The sequence below is a fragment of the Osmerus mordax genome, chromosome 17 (assembly GCF_038355195.1).
Source record: "Osmerus mordax isolate fOsmMor3 chromosome 17, fOsmMor3.pri, whole genome shotgun sequence".
NCBI classification, from domain to species: domain Eukaryota; kingdom Metazoa; phylum Chordata; class Actinopteri; order Osmeriformes; family Osmeridae; genus Osmerus; species Osmerus mordax.
The window spans coordinates 16291967-16316879 of NC_090066.1; the positions used below are offsets into that span (position 1 = coordinate 16291967).

The 24913-nt window shown below is 41.9% G+C and overlaps 24 non-coding genes across 24 annotated transcripts; all 24 read right to left on the reverse strand.

Annotated features, from left to right (window-relative positions):
- Nucleotides 1-2800: 2800 nt before the first annotated feature.
- Nucleotides 2801-2873, reverse strand: trnar-ucg (transfer RNA arginine (anticodon UCG)). The gene has a single exon. It is a non-coding gene; the product is annotated as a tRNA-Arg (tRNA).
- Nucleotides 2874-3574: 701 nt separating this feature from the next.
- trnar-ucg (transfer RNA arginine (anticodon UCG)) lies at nucleotides 3575-3647 on the reverse strand. The gene has a single exon. It is a non-coding gene; the product is annotated as a tRNA-Arg (tRNA).
- Nucleotides 3648-4067: 420 nt separating this feature from the next.
- Nucleotides 4068-4140, reverse strand: trnar-ucg (transfer RNA arginine (anticodon UCG)). The gene has a single exon. It is a non-coding gene; the product is annotated as a tRNA-Arg (tRNA).
- Nucleotides 4141-4560: 420 nt separating this feature from the next.
- On the reverse strand, nucleotides 4561-4633 carry trnar-ucg (transfer RNA arginine (anticodon UCG)). Its single transcript has one exon. It is a non-coding gene; the product is annotated as a tRNA-Arg (tRNA).
- Nucleotides 4634-5053: 420 nt separating this feature from the next.
- On the reverse strand, nucleotides 5054-5126 carry trnar-ucg (transfer RNA arginine (anticodon UCG)). The gene has a single exon. It is a non-coding gene; the product is annotated as a tRNA-Arg (tRNA).
- An 818-nt stretch (nucleotides 5127-5944) lies between these two features.
- trnar-ucg (transfer RNA arginine (anticodon UCG)) lies at nucleotides 5945-6017 on the reverse strand. Its single transcript has one exon. It is a non-coding gene; the product is annotated as a tRNA-Arg (tRNA).
- A 314-nt stretch (nucleotides 6018-6331) lies between these two features.
- On the reverse strand, nucleotides 6332-6404 carry trnar-ucg (transfer RNA arginine (anticodon UCG)). The gene has a single exon. It is a non-coding gene; the product is annotated as a tRNA-Arg (tRNA).
- A 1474-nt stretch (nucleotides 6405-7878) lies between these two features.
- trnal-uag (transfer RNA leucine (anticodon UAG)) lies at nucleotides 7879-7951 on the reverse strand. The gene has a single exon. It is a non-coding gene; the product is annotated as a tRNA-Leu (tRNA).
- A 2066-nt stretch (nucleotides 7952-10017) lies between these two features.
- Nucleotides 10018-10090, reverse strand: trnar-ucg (transfer RNA arginine (anticodon UCG)). Its single transcript has one exon. It is a non-coding gene; the product is annotated as a tRNA-Arg (tRNA).
- A 701-nt stretch (nucleotides 10091-10791) lies between these two features.
- Nucleotides 10792-10864, reverse strand: trnar-ucg (transfer RNA arginine (anticodon UCG)). Its single transcript has one exon. It is a non-coding gene; the product is annotated as a tRNA-Arg (tRNA).
- Nucleotides 10865-11284: 420 nt separating this feature from the next.
- trnar-ucg (transfer RNA arginine (anticodon UCG)) lies at nucleotides 11285-11357 on the reverse strand. Its single transcript has one exon. It is a non-coding gene; the product is annotated as a tRNA-Arg (tRNA).
- Nucleotides 11358-11777: 420 nt separating this feature from the next.
- trnar-ucg (transfer RNA arginine (anticodon UCG)) lies at nucleotides 11778-11850 on the reverse strand. The gene has a single exon. It is a non-coding gene; the product is annotated as a tRNA-Arg (tRNA).
- Nucleotides 11851-12763: 913 nt separating this feature from the next.
- trnar-ucg (transfer RNA arginine (anticodon UCG)) lies at nucleotides 12764-12836 on the reverse strand. The gene has a single exon. It is a non-coding gene; the product is annotated as a tRNA-Arg (tRNA).
- A 912-nt stretch (nucleotides 12837-13748) lies between these two features.
- trnar-ucg (transfer RNA arginine (anticodon UCG)) lies at nucleotides 13749-13821 on the reverse strand. Its single transcript has one exon. It is a non-coding gene; the product is annotated as a tRNA-Arg (tRNA).
- Nucleotides 13822-14135: 314 nt separating this feature from the next.
- On the reverse strand, nucleotides 14136-14208 carry trnar-ucg (transfer RNA arginine (anticodon UCG)). The gene has a single exon. It is a non-coding gene; the product is annotated as a tRNA-Arg (tRNA).
- Nucleotides 14209-14628: 420 nt separating this feature from the next.
- Nucleotides 14629-14701, reverse strand: trnar-ucg (transfer RNA arginine (anticodon UCG)). The gene has a single exon. It is a non-coding gene; the product is annotated as a tRNA-Arg (tRNA).
- A 913-nt stretch (nucleotides 14702-15614) lies between these two features.
- On the reverse strand, nucleotides 15615-15687 carry trnar-ucg (transfer RNA arginine (anticodon UCG)). The gene has a single exon. It is a non-coding gene; the product is annotated as a tRNA-Arg (tRNA).
- A 2462-nt stretch (nucleotides 15688-18149) lies between these two features.
- trnar-ucg (transfer RNA arginine (anticodon UCG)) lies at nucleotides 18150-18222 on the reverse strand. The gene has a single exon. It is a non-coding gene; the product is annotated as a tRNA-Arg (tRNA).
- A 913-nt stretch (nucleotides 18223-19135) lies between these two features.
- Nucleotides 19136-19208, reverse strand: trnar-ucg (transfer RNA arginine (anticodon UCG)). The gene has a single exon. It is a non-coding gene; the product is annotated as a tRNA-Arg (tRNA).
- A 912-nt stretch (nucleotides 19209-20120) lies between these two features.
- Nucleotides 20121-20193, reverse strand: trnar-ucg (transfer RNA arginine (anticodon UCG)). The gene has a single exon. It is a non-coding gene; the product is annotated as a tRNA-Arg (tRNA).
- Nucleotides 20194-20507: 314 nt separating this feature from the next.
- Nucleotides 20508-20580, reverse strand: trnar-ucg (transfer RNA arginine (anticodon UCG)). Its single transcript has one exon. It is a non-coding gene; the product is annotated as a tRNA-Arg (tRNA).
- A 420-nt stretch (nucleotides 20581-21000) lies between these two features.
- Nucleotides 21001-21073, reverse strand: trnar-ucg (transfer RNA arginine (anticodon UCG)). The gene has a single exon. It is a non-coding gene; the product is annotated as a tRNA-Arg (tRNA).
- A 913-nt stretch (nucleotides 21074-21986) lies between these two features.
- trnar-ucg (transfer RNA arginine (anticodon UCG)) lies at nucleotides 21987-22059 on the reverse strand. Its single transcript has one exon. It is a non-coding gene; the product is annotated as a tRNA-Arg (tRNA).
- A 2462-nt stretch (nucleotides 22060-24521) lies between these two features.
- On the reverse strand, nucleotides 24522-24594 carry trnar-ucg (transfer RNA arginine (anticodon UCG)). Its single transcript has one exon. It is a non-coding gene; the product is annotated as a tRNA-Arg (tRNA).
- Between the last annotated feature and the right edge of the window lie 319 nt (nucleotides 24595-24913).

Consider the following 24913-nt stretch of genomic DNA (forward strand, 5'->3'; position numbering starts at 1 on the left):
TGGGAACAACTTTTTCCATCAAGCATCTTCGACAGCTCGACTGGAGTCGCGATCCATCAAGTTCAGATCAACACTTTGAGATGGCTTGTTTTCAAAAACGAGACCAACTTATGGCTTTTAAAGCTGTTCAACAGCAATCAAGATCCATCATGCTGATTACAACCACAAAGGGACTCGAACCCTTAATCTTCTGATCCTAAGTCAGACGCCTTATCCATTAGGCCACGTGATCTCTTGCTTCAGAAGTAACCACAAACATTTTAAAATAGCTTGTTTCCAATTACAAGAACACCATTCCTTAATTAGGCATCTTCAACAGCTTGAGAGGAATAAAGACGGACCCAGTTCAGAGAAAGGAACACAATTCTGTGGACAACGAGGAAGCGACTCTCAATCTTCTCACCATAAATCAGACGCCTTATCCGTAACGACATGTATTCACTTCTTGCTAATCTAACCACACACACTTTGAGACAGACTGTTTCCTACAACATGGGAACAACTTTTTCCATCAAGCATCTTCGACAGCTCGACTGGAGTCGCGATCCATCAAGTTCAGATCAACACTTTGAGATGGCTTGATTTCAAAAACGAGAACAACGTATGGCTGTTAAAGCTGTTCAACAGCAATCAAGATCCATCATGCTGATGACAACCACAAAGGACCTCGAACCCTTAATCTTCTGATCCAAAGTCAGACGCCTTATCCATTAGGCCACGTGGTCTCTTGCTTAAAAATTAACCACAAACATTTTGAGATAGCTTGTTTCCAATTACGAGAACACCATTCCTTAATCAGACGCCTTATCCGTTAAGACATGTATTCACTTCTTGCTAATTTAACCACACACACTTTGAGACAGACTTGTTTCCTACAACATGTGAACAACTTTTTCTATAAAGCATCTTCGACAGCTCAACTGGAGTCGCGATCCATCAAGTTCAGATAAACACTTTGAGATGGCTTGTTTCCAAAAATGAGACCAACTTATGGCTTTTAAAGCTCTTCAACAGCAATCAAGATCCATCATGCTGATGACAACCACGAACCGACTCGAACCCTTAATCTTCTGATCCGAAGTCAGACGCCTTATCCATTAGGCCACTTGGTCTGTTGCTTCCGAACTAACCACAAACATTTTGAGATAGCTTGTTTCCAATTACGAGAACACTATTCCTTAAGTCAGACGCCTTATCCGTAACGACATGTATTCACTTCTTGCTGATCTAACCACACACACTTTGAGACAGACTGTTTCCTACAACATGGGAACAACTTTTTCCATTAAGCATCTTCGACAGCTCGACTGGAGTCGCGATCCATCAAGTTCAGATCAACACTTTGAGATGGCTTGATTTCAAAAACGAGAACAACGTATGGCTTTTAAAGCTGTTCAACAGCAATCAAGATCCATCATGCTGATGACAACCACAAAGGGACTCGAACCCTTAATCTTCTGATCCGAAGTCAGACGCCTTATCCATTAGGCCACGTGGTCTCTTGCTTAAAAATTAACCACAAACATTTTGAGATAGCTTGTTTCCAATTACAAGAACACCATTCCTTAATTAGGCATCTTCAACAGCTTGAGAAGAATCAAGACGGACCCAGTTCAGAGAAAGGAACACAATTCTGTGGACAACGAGGCAGCGACTCTCAATCTTCTCACCATAAGTCAGACGCCTTATCCGTAACAACATGTATTCACTTCTTGCTAATTTAACCACACACACTTTGAGACAGACTGTTTCCAACAACATGGGAATAACTTTTCCAATCAAGCATCTTCGACAGCTCGACTGAAGACGCGATTCATCAAGTTCAGATCAACACTTTGAGATGGCTTTTTTCCATAAACGAGACCAACTTATGGCTTTTAAAGCTCTTCAACAGCAATCAAGATCCATCATGCTGATGACAATCACGAAGGGACTCGAACCCTTAATCTTCTGATCCGAAGTCAGACGCCTTATCCATTAGGCCACGTGGTCTTTTGCTTCAGAACTAACCATAAACATTTTGAGATAGCTTGTTTCCAATTACGAGAACACTATTCCTTAAGTCAGATGCCTTTTCCGTAACGACATGTATTCACTTCTTGCTAATTTAACCACACACACTTTGAGACAGACTGTTTCCTACAACATGGGAACAACTTTTTCCAATCAAGCATCTTCGACAGCTCGACTGGAGTCGCGATCCATCAAGTTCAGATCAACACTTTGAGATGGCTTGTTTTCAAAAACGAGAACAACTTACGGCTTTTAAAGCAGTTCAACAGCAATCAAGATCCATCATGCTGATGACAACCACAAAGGGACTCGAACCCTTAATCTTCTGATCCTAAGTCAGACGCCTTATCCATTAGGCCACGTGGTCTCTTGCTTAAAAATGAACCACAAACATTTTGAGATAGCTTGTTTCCAATTACAAGAACACCATTCCTTAATTAGGCATCTTCAAGAGGTTGAGAGGAATCAAGACGGACCCAGTTCAGAGAAAGGAACACAATTCTGTGGACAACGAGGAAGCGACTCTCAATGTTCTCACCATAAATCAGACGCCTTATCCGTAACGACATGTATTCACTTCTTGCTAATTTAACCACACACACTTTGAGACAGACTGTTTCCTACAACATGTGAACAACTTTTTCCATCAAGCATCTTCGACAGCTCGACTGGAGTCGCGATCCATCAAGTTCAGATCAACACTTTGAGATGGCTTGTTTTCAAAAACGAGAACAACTTACGGCTTTTAAAGCTGTTCAACAGCAATCAAGAACCATCATGCTGATGACAACCACGAAGGGACTCGAACCCTTAATCTTCTGATCCGAAGTCAGACGCCTTATCCATTAGGCCACGTGGTCTCTTGCTTCAGAACTTACCATAAACATTTTGAGATAGCTTGTTTCCAATTACGAGAACACTATTCCTTAAGTCAGATGCCTTTTCCGTAACGACATGTATTCACTTCTTGCTAATTTAACCACACATACTTTGAGACAGACTGTTTCCTACAACATGGGAACAACTTTTTCCATCAAGCATCTTCGACAGCTCGACTGGAGTCGCGATCCATCAAGTTCATATCAACAATTTGAGATGGCTTGTTTTCAAAAACGAGAACAACTTACGGCTTTTAAAGCTGTTCAACAGCAATCAAGATCCATCATGCTGATTACAACCACAAAGGGACTCGAACCCTTAATCTTCTGATCCGAAGTCAGACGCCTTATCCATTAGGCCACGTGGTCTCTTGCTTAAAAATTAACCACAAACATTTTGAGATAGCTTGTTTCCAATTACGAGAACACCATTCCTTAAGTCAGACGCCTTATCCGTAACGACATGTATTCACTTCTTGCTAATTTAACCACACACACTTTGAGACAGACTGTGTCCTACAACATGTGAACAACTTTTTCCATCAAGCATCTTCGACAGCTCGCCTGGAGTCGCGATCCATCAAGTTCAGATCAACACTTTGAGATGGCTTTTTTCCAAAAACGAGACCAACTTCCGGCTTTTAAAGCTCTTCAACAGCAATCAAGATCCATCATGCTGATGACAACCACGAAGGGACTCGAACCCTTAATCTTCTGATCCGAAGTCAGACGCCTTATCCATTAGGCCACGTGGTCTCTTGCTAGAGAATTAACCACAAACATTTTGAGATAGCTTGTTTCCAATTACAAGAACACCATTCCTTAATTAGGCATCTTCAACAGCTTGAGAGGAATCAAGACGGACCCAGTTCAGAGAAAGGAACACAATTCTGTGGACAACGAGGCAGCGACTCTCAATCTTCTCACCATAAGCCAGACGCCTTATCCGTAACGACATGTATTCACTTCTTGCTAATTTAACCACACACACTTTGAGACAGACTGTGTCCTACAACATGTGAACAACTTTTTCCATCAAGCATCTTCGACAGCTCGCCTGGAGTCGCGATCCATCAAGTTCAGATCAACACTTTGAGATGGCTTTTTTCCAAAAACGAGACCAACTTCCGGCTTTTAAAGCTCTTCAACAGCAATCAAGATCCATCATGCTGATGACAACCACGAAGGGACTCGAACCCTTAATCTTCTGATCCGAAGTCAGACGCCTTATCCATTAGGCCACGTGGTCTCTTGCTAGAGAATTAACCACAAACATTTTGAGATAGCTTGTTTCCAATTACAAGAACACCATTCCTTAATTAGGCATCTTCAACAGCTTGAGAGGAATCAAGACGGACCCAGTTCAGAGAAAGGAACACAATTCTGTGGACAACGAGGCAGCGACTCTCAATCTTCTCACCATAAGCCAGACGCCTTATCCGTAACGACATGTATTCACTTCTTGCTAATTTAACCACACACACTTTGAGACAGACTGTGTCCTACAACATGTGAACAACTTTTTCCATCAAGCATCTTCGACAGCTCGCCTGGAGTCGCGATCCATCAAGTTCAGATCAACACTTTGAGATGGCTTTTTTCCAAAAACGAGACCAACTTCTGGCTTTTAAAGCTCTTCAACAGCAATCAAGATCCATCATGCTGATGACAACCACGAAGGGACTCGAACCCTTAATCTTCTGATCCGAAGTCAGACGCCTTATCCATTAGGCCACGTGGTCTCTTGCTTGAGAATTAACCACAAACATTTTGAGATAGCTTGTTTCCAATTACAAGAACACCATTCCTTAATTAGGCATCTTCAACAGCTTGAGAGGAATCAAGACGGACCCAGTTCAGAGAAAGGAACACAATTCTGTGGACAACGAGGCAGCGACTCTCAATCTTCTCACCATAAGCCAGACGCCTTATCCGTAACGACATGTATTCACTTCTTGCTCATTTAACCACACACACTTTGAGACAGACTGTGTCCTACAACATGTGAACAACTTTTTCCATCAAGCATCTTCGACAGCTCGCCTGGAGTCGCGATCCATCAAGTTCAGATCAACACTTTGAGATGGCTTTTTTCCAAAAACGAGACCAACTTCTGGCTTTTAAAGCTCTTCAACAGCAATCAAGATCCATCATGCTGATGACAACCACGAAGGGACTCGAACCCTTAATCTTCTGATCCGAAGTCAGACGCCTTATCCATTAGGCCACGTGGTCTCTTGCTTGAGAATTAACCACAAACATTTTGAGATAGCTTGTTTCCAATTACAAGAACACCATTCCTTAATTAGGCATCTTCAACAGCTTGAGAGGAATCAAGACGGACCCAGTTCAGAGAAAGGAACACAATTCTGTGGACAACGAGGCAGCGACTCTCAATCTTCTCACCATAAGCCAGACGCCTTATCCGTAACGACATGTATTCACTTCTTGCTCATTTAACCACACACACTTTGAGACAGACTGTTTCCTACAACATGGGAACAACTTTTTCCATCAAGCATATTCGACAGCTCGACTGGAGTCGCGATCCATCAAGTTCAGATCAACACTTTGAGATGGCTTGTTTTCAAAAACGAGAACAACTTACGGCTTTTAAAGCTGTTCAACAGCAATCAAGAACATTCATGCTGATGACAATCACGAAGGGACTCGAACCCTTAATCTTCTGATCCGAAGTCAGATGCCTTATCCATTAGGCCACGTGGTCTCTTGCTTCAGAACTAACCATAAACATTTTGAGATAGCTTGTTTCCAATTAAGAGAACACTATTCCTTAAGTCAGATGCCTTTTCCGTAACGACATGTATTCACTTCTTGCTAATTTAACCACACACACTTTGAGACAGACTGTTTCCTACAACATGGGAACAACTTTTTCCATCAAGCATCTTCGACAGCTCGACTGGAGTCGCGATCCATCAAGTTCAGATCAACACTTTGAGATGGCTTGTTTTCAAAAACGAGAACAACTTACAGACAACTTACGGCTTTTAAAGCTGTTCAACAGCAATCAAGAACCATCATGCTGATGACAACCACGAAGGGACTCGAACCCTTAATCTTCTGATCCGAAGTCAGACGCCTTATCCATTAGGCCACGTGGTCTCTTGCTTCAGAACTAACCATAAACATTTTGAGATAGCTTGTTTCCAATTACGAGAACACTATTCCTTAAGTCAGATGCCTTTTCCGTAACGACATGTATTCACTTCTTGCTAATTTAACCACACACACTTTGAGACAGACTGTTTCCTACAACATGGGAACAACTTTTTCCATCAAGCATCTTCGACAGCTCGACTGGAGTCGCGATCCATCAAGTTCAGATCAACACTTTGAGATGGCTTGTTTTCAAAAACGAGAACAACTTACGGCTTTTAAAGCTGTTCAACAGCAATCAAGAACCATCATGCTGATGACAACCACGAAGGGACTCGAACCCTTAATCTTCTGATCCGAAGTCAGACGCCTTATCCATTAGGCCACGTGGTCTCTTGCTTCAGAAGTAACCACAAACATTTAAAAAAAGCTTGTTTCCAATTACAAGAACACCATTCCTTAATTAGGCATCTTCAACAGCTTGAGAGGAATCAAGACGGACCCAGTTCAGAGAAAGGAACACAATTCTGTGGACAACGAGGAAGCGACTCTCAATCTTCTCACCATAAATCAGACGCCTTATCCGTAACGACATGTATTCACTTCTTGCTAATTTAACCACACACACTTTGAGACAGACTGTTTCCTACAACATGTGAACAACTTTTTCCATCAAGCATCTTCGACAGCTCGACTGGAGTCGCGATCCGTCAAGTTCAGAACAACACTTTGAGATGGCTTGTTTTCAAAAACGAGAACAACTTACGGCTTTTAAAGCTCTTCAACAGCAATCAAGAACCATCATGCTGATGACAATCACGAAGGGACTCGAACCCTTAATCTTCTGATCCGAAGTCAGACGCCTTATCCATTAGGCCACGTGGTCTCTTGCTTCAGAACTAACCATAAACATTTTGAGATAGCTTGTTTCCAATTACGAGAACACTATTCCTTAAGTCAGATGCCTTTTCCGTAACGACATGTATTCACTTCTTGCTAATTTAACCACACACACTTTGAGACAGACTGTTTCCTACAACATGGGAACAACTTTTTCCATCAAGCATCTTCGACAGCTCGACTGGAGTCGCGATCCATCAAGTTCAGATCAACACTTTGAGATGGCTTGTTTTCAAAAACGAGAACAACTTACGGCTTTTAAAGCTGTTCAACAGCAATCAAGAACCATCATGCTGATGACAACCACGAAGGGACTCGAACCCTTAATCTTCTGATTTTATCTCGTCTCGTTTATTACAAACATTTTGAGATAGCTTGTTTCCAATTACGAGAACACTATTCCTTAAGTCAGACGCCTTATCCGTAACGACATGTATTCACTTCTTGCTAATCTAACCACACACACTTTGAGACAGACTGTTTCCTACAACATGGGAACAACTTTTTCCATCAAGCATCTTCGACAGCTCGACTGGAGTCGCGATCCATCAAGTTCAGATCAACACTTTGAGAATCAGAATCAGAATCAGAAAGGGATTTATTCGCCATGAAAGTTTGCACAGACAAGGAATTTGCTTTGGCAGGAAGGTGCATACAATAAACATATACCTAAAATTTAAATATGTGGACTAACTATACTAAGGGTACATAAACTAGCAGTACTAAGTGGGATAAATATAAGTTGCCGTAAATTACAATATAAAAATACAAATATTACAAAAAATACAAATGTACAAGATACCATGTTGTGGTGCAGTGCAAAAGCAGTGTGTTTTAAGCAATAAGTCATTTGAGTCAGTGTGGTCCCTTGGCCTTGTTGAAGAAGAGATGGCTTGTTTTCAAAAACGAGAACAACTTACGGCTTTTAAAGCTGTTCAACAGCAATCAAGATCCATCATGCTGATGACAACCACAAAGGGACTCGAACCCTTAATCTTCTGATCCTAAGTCAGACGCCTTATCCATTAGGCCATGTGGTCTCTTGCTTAAAAATGAACCACAAACATTTTGAGATAGCTTGTTTCCAATTACAAGAACACCATTCCTTAATTAGGCATCTTCAACAGCTTGAGAAGAATCAAGACGGACCCAGTTCAGAGAAAGGAACACAATTCTGTGGACAACGAGGCAGCGACTCTCAATCTTCTCACCATAAGTCAGACGCCTTATCCGTAACAACATGTATTCACTTCTTGCTAATTTAACCACACACACTTTGAGACAGACTGTTTCCAACAACATGGGAACAACTTTTCCAATCAAGCATCTTCGACAGCAGACGCGATTCATCAAGTTCAGATCAACACTTTGAGATGGCTTTTTTCCATAAACGAGACCAACTTATGGCTTTTAAAGCTCTTCAACAGCAATCAAGATCCATCATGCTGATGACAATCACGAAGGGACTCGAACCCTTAATCTTCTGATCCGAAGTCAGACGCCTTATCCATTAGGCCACGTGGTCTCTTGCTTCAGAACTAACCATAAACATTTTGAGATAGCTTGTTTCCAATTACGAGAACACTATTCCTTAAGTCAGATGCCTTTTCCGTAACGACATGTATTCACTTCTTGCTAATTTAACCACACACACTTTGAGACAGACTGTTTCCTACAACATGGGAACAACTTTTTCCATCAAGCATCTTCGACAGCTCGACTGGAGTCGCGATCCATCAAGTTCATATCAACACTTTGAGATGGCTTGTTTTCAAAAACGAGAACAACTTACGGCTTTTAAAGCTGTTCAACAGCAATCAAGATCCATCATGCTGATTACAACCACAAAGGGACTTGAACCCTTAATCTTCTGATCCGAAGTCAGACGCCTTATCCATTAGGCCACGTGGTCTCTTGCTTAAAAATTAACCACAAACATTTTGAGATAGCTTGTTTCCAATTACGAGAACACCATTCCTTAAGTCAGACGCCTTATCCGTAACGACATGTATTCACTTCTTGCTAATTTAACCACACACACTTTGAGACAGACTGTTTCCTACAACATGGGAACAACTTTTTCCATCAAGCATCTTCGACAGCTCGACTGGAGTCGCGATCCATCAAGTTCAGATCAACACTTTGAGATGGCTTGTTTTCAAAAACGAGACCGACTTATGGCTTTTAAAGCTCTTCAACAGCAATCAAGATCCATCATGCTGATGACAACCACAAACGGACTCAAACCCTTAATCTTCTGATCCGAAGTCAGACGCCTTATCCATTAGGCCACTTGGTCTATTGCTTCCGAATTAACCACAAACATTTTGAGATAGCTTGTTTCCAATTACGAGAACACTATTCCTTAAGTCAGACGCCTTATCCGTAACGACATGTATTCACTTCTTGCTAATCTAACCACACACACTTTGAGACAGACTGTTTCCTACAACATGGGAACAACTTTTTCCATCAAGCATCTTCGACAGCTCGACTGGAGTCGCGATCCATCAAGTTCAGATCAACACTTTGAGATGGCTTGTTTTCAAAAACGAGAACAACTTACGGCTTTTAAAGCTGTTCAACAGCAATCAAGATCCATCATGCTGATGACAACCACAAAGGGACTCGAACCCTTAATCTTCTGATCCTAAGTCAGACGCCTTATCCATTAGGCCACGTGGTCTCTTGCTTAAAAATGAACCACAAACATTTTGAGATAGCTTGTTTCCAATTACAAGAACACCATTCCTTAATTAGGCATCTTCAACAGGTTGAGAGGAATCAAGACGGACCCAGTTCAGAGAAAGGAACACAATTCTGTGGACAACGAGGAAGCGACTCTCAATCTTCTCACCATAAATCAGACGCCTTATCCGTAACGACATGTATTCACTTCTTGCTAATTTAACCACACACACTTTGAGACAGACTGTTTCCTACAACATGTGAACAACTTTTTCCATCAAGCAACTTCGACAGCTCGACTGGAGTCGCGATCCATCAAGTTCAGATCAACACTTTGAGATGGCTTGTTTTCAAAAACGAGAACAACTTACGGCTTTTAAAGCTGTTCAACAGCAATCAAGAACCATCATGCTGATGACAACCACGAAGGGACTCGAACCCTTAATCTTCTGATCCGAAGTCAGACGCCTTATCCATTAGGCCACGTGGTCTCTTGCTTCAGAACTTACCATAAACATTTTGAGATAGCTTGTTTCCAATTACGAGAACACTATTCCTTAAGTCAGATGCCTTTTCCGTAACGACATGTATTCACTTCTTGCTAATTTAACCACACACACTTTGAGACAGACTGTTTCCTACAACATGGGAACAACTTTTTCCATCAAGCATCTTCGACAGCTCGACTGGAGTTGCGATCCATCAAGTTCATATCAACACTTTGAGATGGCTTGTTTTCAAAAACGAGAACAACTTACGGCTTTTAAAGCTGTTCAACAGCAATCAAGATCCATCATGCTGATTACAACCACAAAGGGACTCGAACCCTTAATCTTCTGATCCGAAGTCAGACGCCTTATCCATTAGGCCACGTGGTCTCTTGCTTAAAAATTAACCACAAACATTTTGAGATAGCTTGTTTCCAATTACGAGAACACCATTCCTTAAGTCAGACGCCTTATCCGTAACGACATGTATTCACTTCTTGCTAATTTAACCACACACACTTTGAGACAGACTGTGTCCTACAACATGTGAACAACTTTTTCCATCAAGCATCTTCGACAGCTCGCCTGGAGTCGCGATCCATCAAGTTCAGATCAACACTTTGAGATGGCTTTTTTCCAAAAACGAGACCAACTTCCGGCTTTTAAAGCTCTTCAACAGCAATCAAGATCCATCATGCTGATGACAACCACGAAGGGACTCGAACCCTTAATCTTCTGATCCGAAGTCAGACGCCTTATCCATTAGGCCACGTGGTCTCTTGCTAGAGAATTAACCACAAACATTTTGAGATAGCTTGTTTCCAATTACAAGAACACCATTCCTTAATTAGGCATCTTCAACAGCTTGAGAGGAATCAAGACGGACCCAGTTCAGAGAAAGGAACACAATTCTGTGGACAACGAGGAAGCGACTCTCAATCTTCTCACCATAAGCCAGACGCCTTATCCGTAACGACATGTATTCACTTCTTGCTAATTTAACCACACACACTTTGAGACAGACTGTGTCCTACAACATGTGAACAACTTTTTCCATCAAGCATCTTCGACAGCTCGCCTGGAGTCGCGATCCATCAAGTTCAGATCAACACTTTGAGATGGCTTTTTTCCAAAAACAAGACCAACTTCTGGCTTTTAAAGCTCTTCAACAGCAATCAAGATCCATCATGCTGATGACAACCACGAAGGGACTCGAACCCTTAATCTTCTGATCCGAAGTCAGACGCCTTATCCATTAGGCCACGTGGTCTCTTGCTTGAGAATTAACCACAAACATTTTGAGATAGCTTGTTTCCAATTACAAGAACACCATTCCTTAATTAGGCATCTTCAACAGCTTGAGAGGAATCAAGACGGACCCAGTTCAGAGAAAGGAACACAATTCTGTGGACAACGAGGAAGCGACTCTCAATCTTCTCACCATAAGCCAGACGCCTTATCCGTAACGACATGTATTCACTTCTTGCTCATTTAACCACACACACTTTGAGACAGACTGTTTCCTACAACATGGGAACAACTTTTTCCATCAAGCATCTTCGACAGCTCGCCTGGAGTCGCGATCCATCAAGTTCAGATCAACACTTTGAGATGGCTTTTTTCCAAAAACGAGACCAACTTCTGGCTTTTAAAGCTCTTCAACAGCAATCAAGATCCATCATGCTGATGACAACCACGAAGGGACTCGAACCCTTAATCTTCTGATCCGAAGTCAGACGCCTTATCCATTAGGCCACGTGGTCTCTTGCTTGAGAATTAACCACAAACATTTTGAGATAGCTTGTTTCCAATTACAAGAACACCATTCCTTAATTAGGCATCTTCAACAGCTTGAGAGGAATCAAGACGGACCCAGTTCAGAGAAAGGAACACAATTCTGTGGACAACGAGGCAGCGACTCTCAATCTTCTCACCATAAGTCAGACGCCTTATCCGTAACAACATGTATTCACTTCTTGCTAATTTAACCACACACACTTTGAGACAGACTGTTTCCAACAACATGGGAACAACTTTTCCAATCAAGCATCTTCGACAGCTCGACTGAAGACGCGATTCATCAAGTTCAGATCAACACTTTGAGATGGCTTTTTTCCATAAACGAGACCAACTTATGGCTTTTAAAGCTCTTCAACAGCAATGAAGATCCATCATGCTGATGACAGCCACAAAGGGACTTGAACCCTAAATCTTCTGATTTGAAGTCAGACGCCTTATCCATTAGGCCACGTGGTCTCTTGCTTAAGAATTAACCACAAACATTTTGAGATAGCTTGTTTCCAGTTACAAAAACACCATTTCTTAATTAGGCATCTTCAACAGCTTGAGAGGAGTCAAGATGGATCTAGTTCAGAGAAAGGAACACAATTCTGTGGACAACGAGGAAGCGACTCTCAATCTTCTCACCATAAGCCAGACGCCTTATCAGTAACGACATGTATTCACTTCTTGCTCATTTAACCACACACACTTTGAGACAGACTGTTTCCTACAACATGGGAACAACTTTTTCCATCAAGCATCTTCGACATATCGACTGGAGTTGCGATCCATCAAGTTCAGATCAACACTTTGAGATGGCTTGTTTTCAAAAACGAGACCAACTTCTGGCTTTTAAAGCTCTTCAACAGCAATCAAGATCCATCATGCTGATGACAACCACGAAGGGACTCGAACCCTTAATCTTCTGATCCGAAGTCAGACGCCTTATCCATTAGGCCACGTGGTCTCTTGCTTAAAAATTAACCACAAACATTTTGAGATAGCTTGTTTCCAATTACAAGAACACCATTCCTTAATTAGGCATCTTCAACAGCTTGAGAGGAATCAAGACGGACCCAGTTCAGAGAAAGGAACACAATTCTGTGGACAACGAGGAAGCGACTCTCAATCTTCTCACCATAAGCCAGACGCATTATCAGTAACGACATGTATTCACTTCTTGCTCATTTAACCACACACACTTTGAGACAGACTGTTTCCTACAACATGGGAACAACTTTTTCCATCAAGCATCTTCGACAGCTCGACTGGAGTCGCGATCCATCAAGTTCAGATCAACACTTTGAGATGGCTTGTTTTCAAAAACGAGAACAACTTACGGCTTTTAAAGCTGTTCAACAGCAATCAAGATCCATCATGCTGATGACAACCACAAAGGGACTCGAACCCTTAATCTTCTGATCCTAATTCAGACGCCTTATCCATTAGGCCACGTGTCTCTTGCTTAAAAATGAACCACAAACATTTTGAGATAGCTTGTTTCCAATTACAAGAACACCATTCCTTAATTAGGCATCTTCAACAGCTTGAGAGGAATCAAGACGGACCCAGTTCAGAGAAAGGAACACAATTCTGTGGACAACGAGGAAGCGACTCTCAATCTTCTCACCATAAGCCAGACGCCTTATCAGTAACGACATGTATTCACTTCTTGCTCATTTAACCACACACACTTTGAGACAGACTGTTTCCTACAACATGGGAACAACTTTTTCCATCAAGCATCTTCGACAGCTCGACTGGAGTCGCGATCCATCAAGTTCAGATCAACACTTTGAGATGGCTTTTTTCCATAAACGAGACCAACTTATGGCTTTTAAAGCTCTTCAACAGCAATCAAGATCCATCATGCTGATGACAACCACGAAGGGACTCGAACCCTTAATCTTCTGATCCGAAGTCAGACGCCTTATCCATTAGGCCACGTGGTCTCTTGCTTCAGAACTAACCACAAACATTTTGAGATAGCTTGTTTCCAATTACGAGAACACCATTCCTTAAGTCAGACGCCTTATCCGTAACGACATGTATTCACTTCTTGCTAATTTAACCACACACACTTTGAGACAGACTGTTTCCTACAACATGGGAACAACTTTTTCCATCAAGCATCTTCGACAGCTCGCCTGGAGTCGCGATCCATCAAGTTCAGATCAACACTTTGAGATGGCTTTTTTCCAAAAACGAGACCAACTTCTGGCTTTTAAAGCTCTTCAACAGCAATCAAGATCCATCATGCTGATGACAACCACGAAGGGACTCGAACCCTTAATCTTCTGATCCGAAGTCAGACGCCTTATCCATTAGGCCACGTGGTCTCTTGCTAGAGAATTAACCACAAACATTTTGAGATAGCTTGTTTCCAATTACAAGAACACCATTCCTTAATTAGGCATCTTCAACAGCTTGAGAGGAATCAAGACGGACCCAGTTCAGAGAAAGGAACACAATTCTGTGGACAACGAGGCAGCGACTCTCAATCTTCTCACCATAAGCCAGACGCCTTATCCGTAACGACATGTATTCACTTCTTGCTAATTTAACCACACACACTTTGAGACAGACTGTGTCCTACAACATGTGAACAACTTTTTCCATCAAGCATCTTCGACAGCTCGCCTGGAGTCGCGATCCATCAAGTTCAGATCAACACTTTGAGATGGCTTTTTTCCAAAAACGAGACCAACTTCTGGCTTTTAAAGCTCTTCAACAGCAATCAAGATCCATCATGCTGATGACAACCACGAAGGGACTCGAACCCTTAATCTTCTGATCCGAAGTCAGACGCCTTATCCATTAGGCCACGTGGTCTCTTGCTTGAGAATTAACCACAAACATTTTGAGATAGCTTGTTTCCAATTACAAGAACACCATTCCTTAATTAGGCATCTTCAACAGCTTGAGAGGAATCAAGACGGACCCAGTTCAGAGAAAGGAACACAATTCTGTGGACAACGAGGCAGCGACTCTCAATCTTCTCACCATAAGCCAGACGCCTTATCCGTAACGACATGTATTCACTTCTTGCTCATTTAACCACACACACTTTGAGACAGACTGTTTCCTACAACATGGGAACAACTTTTTCCATCAAGCATCTTCGACAGCTCGACTGGAGTCGCGATCCATCAAGTTCAGATCAACACTTTGAGATGGCTTGCTTTCAAAAACGAGAACAACTTACGGCTTTTAAAGCTGTTCAACAGCAATCAAGATCCATCATGCTGATGACAACCACAAAGGGACTCGAACCCTTAATCTTCTGATCCTAAGTCAGACGCCTTATCCATTAGGCCACGTGGTCTCTTGCTTAAAAATTAACCACAAACATTTTGAGATAGCTTGTTTCCAATTACAAGAACACCATTTCTTAATTAGGCATCTTCAACAGCTTGAGAGGAATCAAGACGGACCCAGTTCAGAGAAAGGAACACAATTCTGTGGACAACGAGGCAGCGACTCTCAATCTTCTCACCATAAGTCAGACGCCTTATCCGTAACAACATGTATTCACTTCTTGCTAATTTAACCACACACACTTTGAGACAGACTGTTTCTAACAACATGGGAACAACTTTTCCAATCAAGCATCTTCGACAGCTCGACTGAAGACGCGATTCATCAAATTCAGATCAACACTTTGAGATGGCTTTTTTCCATAAACGAGACCAACTTATGGCTTTTAAAGCTCTTCAACAGCAATCAAGATCCATCATGCTGATGACAACCACGAAGGGACTCGAACCCTTAATCTTCTGATCCGAAGTCAGACGCCTTATCCATTAGGCCACGTGGTCTCTTGCTTCAGAACTAACCATAAACATTTTGAGATAGCTTTTTTCCAATTACGAGAACACTATTCCTTAAGTCAGATGCCTTTTCCGTAACGACATGTATTCACTTCTTGCTAATTTAACCACACACACTTTGAGACAGACTGTTTCCTACAACATGGGAACAACTTTTTCCATCAAGCATCTTCGACAGCTCGACTGGAGTCGCGATCCATCAAGTTCAGATCAACACTTTGAGATGGCTTGTTTTCAAAAACGAGAACAACTTACGGCTTTTAAAGCTGTTCAACAGCAATCAAGAACCATCATGCTGATGACAACCACGAAGGGACTCGAACCCTTAATCTTCTGATCCGAAGTCAGACGTCTTATCCATTAGGCCACGTGGTCTCTTGCTTCAGAAGTAACCACAAACATTTTAAAATAGCTTGTTTCCAATTACAAGAACACCATTCCTTAATTAGGCATCTTCAACAGCTTGAGAGGAATCAAGACGGACCCAGTTCAGAGAAAGGAACACAATTCTGTGGACAACGAGGAAGCGACTCTCAATCTTCTCACCATAAATCAGACGCCTTATCCGTAACGACATGTATTCACTTCTTGCTAATTTAACCACACACACTTTGAGACAGACTGTTTCCAACAACATGGGAACAACTTTTCCAATCAAGCATCTTCGACAGCTCGACTGAAGACGCGATTCATCAAGTTCAGATCAACACTTTGAGATGGCTTTTTTCCAAAAACGAGACCAACTTATGGCTTTTAAAGCTCTTCAACAGCAATCAAGATCCATCATGCTGATGACAATCACAAAGGGACTCAAACCCTTAATCTTCTGATCCGAAGTCAGACGCCTTATCCATTAGGCCACGTGGTCTCTTGCTTCAGAACTAACCATAAACATTTTAAGATAGCTTGTTTCCAATTACGAGAACACTATTCCTTAAGTCAGACGCCTTATCCGTAACAACATGTATTCACTTCTTGCTAATTTAACCACACACACTTTGAGACAGACTGTTTCCAACAACATGGGAACAACTTTTCCAATCAAGCATCTTCGACAGCTCGACTGAAGACGCGATTCATCAAGTTCAGATCAACACTTTGAGATGGCTTTTTTCCATAAACGAGACCAACTTATGGCTTTTAAAGCTCTTCAACGGCAATCAAGATCCATCATGCTGATGACAATCACGAAGGGACTCGAACCCTTAATCTTCTGATCCGAAGTCAGACGCCTTATCCATTAGGCCACTTGGTCTGTTGCTTCCGAACTAACCACAAACATTTTGAGATAGCTTGTTTCCAATTACGAGAACACTATTCCTTAAGTCAGACGCCTTATCCGTAACGACATGTATTCACTTCTTGCTGATCTAACCACACACACTTTGAGACAGACTGTTTCCTACAACATGGGAACAACTTTTTCCATCAAGCATCTTCGACAGCTCGACTGGAGTCGCGATCCATCAAGTTCAGATCAACACTTTGAGATGGCTTGTTTTCAAAAACGAGACCAACTTATGGCTTTTAAAGCTCTTCAACAGCAATGAAGATCCATCATGCTGATGACAGCCACAAAGGGACTTGAACCCTAAATCTTCTGATTTGAAGTCAGACGCCTTATCCATTAGGCCACGTGGTCTCTTGCTTAAGAATTAACCACAAACATTTTGAGATAGCTTGTTTCCAGTTACAAAAACACCATTTCTTAATTAGGCATCTTCAACAGCTTGAGAGGAGTCAAGATGGATCTAGTTCAGAGAAACGAACACAATTCTGTGGACAACGAGGAAGCGACTCTCAATCTTCTCACCATAAGCCAGACGCCTTATCAGTAACGACATGTATTCACTTCTTGCTCATTTAACCACACACACTTTGAGACAGACTGTTTCCTACAACATGGGAACAACTTTTTCCATCAAGCATCTTCGACAGCTCGACTGGAGTCGCGATCCATCAAGTTCAGATCAACACTTTGAGATGGCTTGTTTTCAAAAACGAGAACAACTTACGGCTTTTAAAGCTGTTCAACAGCAATCAAGATCCATCATGCTGATGACAACCACAAAGGGACTCGAACCCTTAATCTTCTGATCCTAAGTCAGACGCCTTATCCATTAGGCCACGTGGTCTCTTGCTTAAAAATTAACCACAAACATTTTGAGATAGCTTGTTTCCAATTACAAGAACACCATTCCTTAAGTCAGACGCCTTATCCGTAACGACATGTATTCACTTCTTGCTAATTTAACCACACACACTTTGAGACAGACTTGTTTCCTACAACATGTGAACAACTTTTTCTATAAAGCATCTTCGACAGCTCAACTGGAGTCGCGATCCATCAAGTTCAGATAAACACTTTGAGATGGCTTGTTTCCAAAGACGAGACCAACTTATGGCTTTTAAAGCTCTTCTACAGCAATCAAGAACCATCATGCAGATGACAACCACGAAGGGACTCGAACCCTTAATCTTCTGATCCGAAGTCAGACGCCTTATCCATTAGGCCACGTGGTCTCTTGCTTGAGAATTAACCACAAACATTTTGAGATAGCTTGTTTCCAATTACAAGAACACCATTCCTTAATTAGGCATCTTCAACAGCTTGAGAGGAATCAAGACGGACCCAGTTCAGAGAAAGGAACACAATTCTGTGGACAACGAGGCAGCGACTCTCAATCTTCTCACCATAAGTCAGACGCCTTATCCGTAACAACATGTATTCACTTCTTGCTAATTTAACCACACACACTTTGAGACAGACTGTTTCCAACAACATGGGAACAACTTTTCCAATCAAGCATCTTCGACAGCTCGACTGAAGACGCGATTCATCAAGTTCAGATCAACACTTTGAGATGGCTTTTTTCCATAAACGAGACCAACTTATGGCTTTTAAAGCTCTTCAACAGCAATGAAGATCCATCATGCTGATGACAGCCACAAAGGGACTTGAACCCTAAATCTTCTGATTTGAAGTCAGACGCCTTATCCATTAGGCCACGTGGTCTCTTGCTTAAGAATTAACCACAAACATTTTGAGATAGCTTGTTTCCAGTTACAAAAACACCATTTCTTAATTAGGCATCTTCAACAGCTTGAGAGGAGTCAAGATGGATCTAGTTCAGAGAAAGGAACACAATTCTGTGGACAACGAGGAAGCGACTCTCAATCTTCTCACCATAAGCCAGACGCCTTATCAGTAACGACATGTATTCACTTCTTGCTCATTTAACCACACACACTTTGAGACAGACTGTTTCCTACAACATGGGAACAACTTTTTCCATCAAGCATCTTCGACATATCGACTGGAGTTGCGATCCATCAAGTTCAGATCAACACTTTGAGATGGCTTGTTTTCAAAAACGAGACCAACTTCTGGCTTTTAAAGCTCTTCAACAGCAATCAAGATCCATCATGCTGATGACAACCACGAAGGGACTCGAACCCTTAATCTTCTGATCCGAAGTCAGACGCCTTATCCATTAGGCCACGTGGTCTCTTGCTTAAAAATTAACCACAAACATTTTGAGATAGCTTGTTTCCAATTACAAGAACACCATTCCTTAATTAGGCATCTTCAACAGCTTGAGAGGAATCAAGACGGACCCAGTTCAGAGAAAGGAACACAATTCTGTGGACAACGAGGAAGCGACTCTCAATCTTCTCACCATAAGCCAGACGCATTATCAGTAACGACATGTATTCACTTCTTGCTCATTTAACCACACACACTTTGAGACAGACTGTTTCCTACAACATGGGAACAACTTTTTCCATCAAGCATCTTCGACAGCTCGACTGGAGTCGCGATCCATCAAGTTCAGATCAACACTTTGAGATGGCTTGTTTTCAAAAACGAGAACAACTTACGGCTTTTAAAGCTGTTCAACAGCAATCAAGATCCATCATGCTGATGACAACCACAAAGGGACTCGAACCCTTAATCTTCTGATCCTAATTCAGACGCCTTATCCATTAGGCCACGTGTCTCTTGCTTAAAAATGAACCACAAACATTTTGAGATAGCTTGTTTCCAATTACAAGAACACCATTCCTTAATTAGGCATCTTCAACAGCTTGAGAGGAATCAAGACGGACCCAGTTCAGAGAAAGGAACACAATTCTGTGGACAACGAGGAAGCGACTCTCAATCTTCTCACCATAAGCCAGACGCCTTATCAGTAACGACATGTATTCACTTCTTGCTCATTTAACCACACACACTTTGAGACAGACTGTTTCCTACAACATGGGAACAACTTTTTCCATCAAGCATCTTCGACAGCTCGACTGGAGTCGCGATCCATCAAGTTCAGATCAACACTTTGAGATGGCTTTTTTCCATAAACGAGACCAACTTATGGCTTTTAAAGCTCTTCAACAGCAATCAAGATCCATCATGCTGATGACAACCACGAAGGGACTCGAACCCTTAATCTTCTGATCCGAAGTCAGACGCCTTATCCATTAGGCCACGTGGTCTCTTGCTTCAGAACTAACCACAAACATTTTGAGATAGCTTGTTTCCAATTACGAGAACACCATTCCTTAAGTCAGACGCCTTATCCGTAACGACATGTATTCACTTCTTGCTAATTTAACCACACACACTTTGAGACAGACTGTTTCCTACAACATGGGAACAACTTTTTCCATCAAGCATCTTCGACAGCTCGCCTGGAGTCGCGATCCATCAAGTTCAGATCAACACTTTGAGATGGCTTTTTTCCAAAAACGAGACCAACTTCTGGCTTTTAAAGCTCTTCAACAGCAATCAAGATCCATCATGCTGATGACAACCACGAAGGGACTCGAACCCTTAATCTTCTGATCCGAAGTCAGACGCCTTATCCATTAGGCCACGTGGTCTCTTGCTAGAGAATTAACCACAAACATTTTGAGATAGCTTGTTTCCAATTACAAGAACACCATTCCTTAATTAGGCATCTTCAACAGCTTGAGAGGAATCAAGACGGACCCAGTTCAGAGAAAGGAACACAATTCTGTGGACAACGAGGCAGCGACTCTCAATCTTCTCACCATAAGCCAGACGCCTTATCCGTAACGACATGTATTCACTTCTTGCTAATTTAACCACACACACTTTGAGACAGACTGTGTCCTACAACATGTGAACAACTTTTTCCATCAAGCATCTTCGACAGCTCGCCTGGAGTCGCGATCCATCAAGTTCAGATCAACACTTTGAGATGGCTTTTTTCCAAAAACGAGACCAACTTCTGGCTTTTAAAGCTCTTCAACAGCAATCAAGATCCATCATGCTGATGACAACCACGAAGGGACTCGAACCCTTAATCTTCTGATCCGAAGTCAGACGCCTTATCCATTAGGCCACGTGGTCTCTTGCTTGAGAATTAACCACAAACATTTTGAGATAGCTTGTTTCCAATTACAAGAACACCATTCCTTAATTAGGCATCTTCAACAGCTTGAGAGGAATCAAGACGGACCCAGTTCAGAGAAAGGAACACAATTCTGTGGACAACGAGGCAGCGACTCTCAATCTTCTCACCATAAGCCAGACGCCTTATCCGTAACGACATGTATTCACTTCTTGCTCATTTAACCACACACACTTTGAGACAGACTGTTTCCTACAACATGGGAACAACTTTTTCCATCAAGCATCTTCGACAGCTCGACTGGAGTCGCGATCCATCAAGTTCAGATCAACACTTTGAGATGGCTTGCTTTCAAAAACGAGAACAACTTACGGCTTTTAAAGCTGTTCAACAGCAATCAAGATCCATCATGCTGATGACAACCACAAAGGGACTCGAACCCTTAATCTTCTGATCCTAAGTCAGACGCCTTATCCATTAGGCCACGTGGTCTCTTGCTTAAAAATTAACCACAAACATTTTGAGATAGCTTGTTTCCAATTACAAGAACACCATTTCTTAATTAGGCATCTTCAACAGCTTGAGAGGAATCAAGACGGACCCAGTTCAGAGAAAGGAACACAATTCTGTGGACAACGAGGCAGCGACTCTCAATCTTCTCACCATAAGTCAGACGCCTTATCCGTAACAACATGTATTCACTTCTTGCTAATTTAACCACACACACTTTGAGACAGACTGTTTCTAACAACATGGGAACAACTTTTCCAATCAAGCATCTTCGACAGCTCGACTGAAGACGCGATTCATCAAATTCAGATCAACACTTTGAGATGGCTTTTTTCCATAAACGAGACCAACTTATGGCTTTTAAAGCTCTTCAACAGCAATCAAGATCCATCATGCTGATGACAACCACGAAGGGACTCGAACCCTTAATCTTCTGATCCGAAGTCAGACGCCTTATCCATTAGGCCACGTGGTCTCTTGCTTCAGAACTAACCATAAACATTTTGAGATAGCTTTTTTCCAATTACGAGAACACTATTCCTTAAGTCAGATGCCTTTTCCGTAACGACATGTATTCACTTCTTGCTAATTTAACCACACACACTTTGAGACAGACTGTTTCCTACAACATGGGAACAACTTTTTCCATCAAGCATCTTCGACAGCTCGACTGGAGTCGCGATCCATCAAGTTCAGATCAACACTTTGAGATGGCTTGTTTTCAAAAACGAGAACAACTTACGGCTTTTAAAGCTGTTCAACAGCAATCAAGAACCATCATGCTGATGACAACCACGAAGGGACTCGAACCCTTAATCTTCTGATCCGAAGTCAGACGTCTTATCCATTAGGCCACGTGGTCTCTTGCTTCAGAAGTAACCACAAACATTTTAAAATAGCTTGTTTCCAATTACAAGAACACCATTCCTTAATTAGGCATCTTCAACAGCTTGAGAGGAATCAAGACGGACCCAGTTCAGAGAAAGGAACACAATTCTGTGGACAACGAGGAAGCGACTCTCAATCTTCTCACCATAAATCAGACGCCTTATCCGTAACGACATGTATTCACTTCTTGCTAATTTAACCACACACACTTTGAGACAGACTGTTTCCAACAACATGGGAACAACTTTTCCAATCAAGCATCTTCGACAGCTCGACTGAAGACGCGATTCATCAAGTTCAGATCAACACTTTGAGATGGCTTTTTTCCAAAAACGAGACCAACTTATGGCTTTTAAAGCTCTTCAACAGCAATCAAGATCCATCATGCTGATGACAATCACAAAGGGACTCAAACCCTTAATCTTCTGATCCGAAGTCAGACGCCTTATCCATTAGGCCACGTGGTCTCTTGCTTCAGAACTAACCATAAACATTTTAAGATAGCTTGTTTCCAATTACGAGAACACTATTCCTTAAGTCAGACGCCTTATCCGTAACAACATGTATTCACTTCTTGCTAATTTAACCACACACACTTTGAGACAGACTGTTTCCAACAACATGGGAACAACTTTTCCAATCAAGCATCTTCGACAGCTCGACTGAAGACGCGATTCATCAAGTTCAGATCAACACTTTGAGATGGCTTTTTTCCATAAACGAGACCAACTTATGGCTTTTAAAGCTCTTCAACGGCAATCAAGATCCATCATGCTGATGACAATCACGAAGGGACTCGAACCCTTAATCTTCTGATCCGAAGTCAGACGCCTTATCCATTAGGCCACTTGGTCTGTTGCTTCCGAACTAACCACAAACATTTTGAGATAGCTTGTTTCCAATTACGAGAACACTATTCCTTAAGTCAGACGCCTTATCCGTAACGACATGTATTCACTTCTTGCTGATCTAACCACACACACTTTGAGACAGACTGTTTCCTACAACATGGGAACAACTTTTTCCATCAAGCATCTTCGACAGCTCGACTGGAGTCGCGATCCATCAAGTTCAGATCAACACTTTGAGATGGCTTGTTTTCAAAAACGAGACCAACTTATGGCTTTTAAAGCTCTTCAACAGCAATGAAGATCCATCATGCTGATGACAGCCACAAAGGGACTTGAACCCTAAATCTTCTGATTTGAAGTCAGACGCCTTATCCATTAGGCCACGTGGTCTCTTGCTTAAGAATTAACCACAAACATTTTGAGATAGCTTGTTTCCAGTTACAAAAACACCATTTCTTAATTAGGCATCTTCAACAGCTTGAGAGGAGTCAAGATGGATCTAGTTCAGAGAAACGAACACAATTCTGTGGACAACGAGGAAGCGACTCTCAATCTTCTCACCATAAGCCAGACGCCTTATCAGTAACGACATGTATTCACTTCTTGCTCATTTAACCACACACACTTTGAGACAGACTGTTTCCTACAACATGGGAACAACTTTTTCCATCAAGCATCTTCGACAGCTCGACTGGAGTCGCGATCCATCAAGTTCAGATCAACACTTTGAGATGGCTTGTTTTCAAAAACGAGAACAACTTACGGCTTTTAAAGCTGTTCAACAGCAATCAAGATCCATCATGCTGATGACAACCACAAAGGGACTCGAACCCTTAATCTTCTGATCCTAAGTCAGACGCCTTATCCATTAGGCCACGTGGTCTCTTGCTTAAAAATTAACCACAAACATTTTGAGATAGCTTGTTTCCAATTACAAGAACACCATTCCTTAAGTCAGACGCCTTATCCGTAACGACATGTATTCACTTCTTGCTAATTTAACCACACACACTTTGAGACAGACTTGTTTCCTACAACATGTGAACAACTTTTTCTATAAAGCATCTTCGACAGCTCAACTGGAGTCGCGATCCATCAAGTTCAGATAAACACTTTGAGATGGCTTGTTTCCAAAGACGAGACCAACTTATGGCTTTTAAAGCTCTTCTACAGCAATCAAGAACCATCATGCAGATGACAACCACGAAGGGACTCGAACCCTTAATCTTCTGATCCGAAGTCAGACGCCTTATCCATTAGGCCACGTGGTCTCTTGCTTGAGAAGTAACCACAAACATTTTAAAATAGCTTGTTTCCAATTACAAGAACACCATTCCTTAATTAGGCATCTTCAACAGCTTGAGAGGAATCAAGACGGACCCAGTTCAGAGAAAGGAACACAATTCTGTGGACAACGAGGAAGCGAATCTCAATCTTCTCACCATAAGCCAGACGCCTTATCCGTAACGACATGTATTCACTTCTTGCTAATTTAACCACACACACTTTGAGACAGACTGTGTCCTACAACATGTGAACAACTTTTTCCATCAAGCATCTTCGACAGCTCGCCTGGAGTCGTGATCCATC